The 1,066-nt window shown below is 59.9% G+C and overlaps 1 long non-coding RNA gene across 1 annotated transcript; it reads right to left on the bottom strand.

The window, feature by feature from the left end:
- Positions 1–90: 90 nt before the first annotated feature.
- LOC123522372 lies at positions 91–1,019 on the bottom strand. Its single transcript, XR_006680633.1, has 3 exons — positions 963–1,019; positions 344–469; positions 91–147 (listed from the first exon to the last, which is right to left on the bottom strand). It is a non-coding gene; the product is annotated as an uncharacterized LOC123522372 (long non-coding RNA).
- Between the last annotated feature and the right edge of the window lie 47 nt (positions 1,020–1,066).

Here is a 1,066-nt window from a genome sequence, read left to right as displayed (position 1 = left end):
GACCTTATGCATGACAGAATAAGACACTGCCCAGTGGGAGCCGGACCTCTCAGTTCTTGAGCCTCCCGGCCCCTTGGCCCCAGTTGGGGGGGATGCACTCACCTTCTGTGTCATCACCGCTGAATTCCCCCACAGCCACAGAGTATCCTGGGGGCCGGCAGAGGAGGTGGGTGTTAGGCTCCCTAGTTGGGGGATCTCGCAGCCTTGGCCCATCTCCCCATTATCTCCCCACCACTATTGGGCCCTCCCCATCAGCCTGCCATCCAGCATGGCGGAGAGGATGGGGTGCCCCATGGGAGAAGGGCGGGTGGCACGGGGGTACGTAGGACGGCACCTCACTCACCCAGGTAGCTGTCATCGTAGATGGAACTGGCCTGGCGAGTCTGCAGCTGCCCCTGAACCAGGTTGATCAGGTATTCGGGGTAGTAGGAGGCTGCAATCTGTTCCTGGGTGGCAGACAGGATCTGGCCTGGGGAAGCCAAGGTGCAGGGGATGGATACAGCGTGGGGTGGGAAGGAGGGCATTAGGGTGGGGCTCATAGGATTTCAGAAGTCTGCTTCAAGGGAGGGAAATGAGTGCAAGGTGGTAGAACAGGGCAGGCCAACCTCAGGAGAGGAAAAGGGGAACAGGGGTGGAAGCTGCCAGGAGCCCAGGTGGGAGAGCGCGGTTAGCGCTATGCTGCCATTTGCACAGCTGGCACTTTGAAAACACTAGTCGCTCCTTGGGAGAAAAGCAGGGCTTTTTACTGCAGCAACAGTTACAGTCTCAGAAACTCCCAGGGTGGATCCTGTCCTAGAGGGTCACTATGGGTCGGCATGGACTCCATGGCAGTGAATGTGGCTTTTGGTTTTGGGGTGGGGTCTGAGGACGCAGGGGAGGGAGGGGCTGGATATTTCAGGGGTGTGTGTGTCGGGTGTGTGTGTGGGGGGTTAGGGGCAGGGGATGGCACAGGAAGGACTTACCTTGCCAGAAATAGCTCCCTGGTCCCCCGAGCACCACACGCCCAGTCTGTGGGGGACGGAGGGGGAGGAGGTGAGTCCAATGCCGGGTCCTGTCCTCCACGTGC

Source organism: Echinops telfairi, unplaced genomic scaffold, assembly GCF_000313985.2.
Source record: "Echinops telfairi isolate 266 unplaced genomic scaffold, ASM31398v2 ScPeMD7_6992;HRSCAF=7962, whole genome shotgun sequence".
NCBI classification, from domain to species: Eukaryota; Metazoa; Chordata; class Mammalia; order Afrosoricida; family Tenrecidae; genus Echinops; species Echinops telfairi.
Note: the sequence above shows the minus strand (reverse complement) of the source record. Positions and strands in the feature narration are given on the sequence as shown.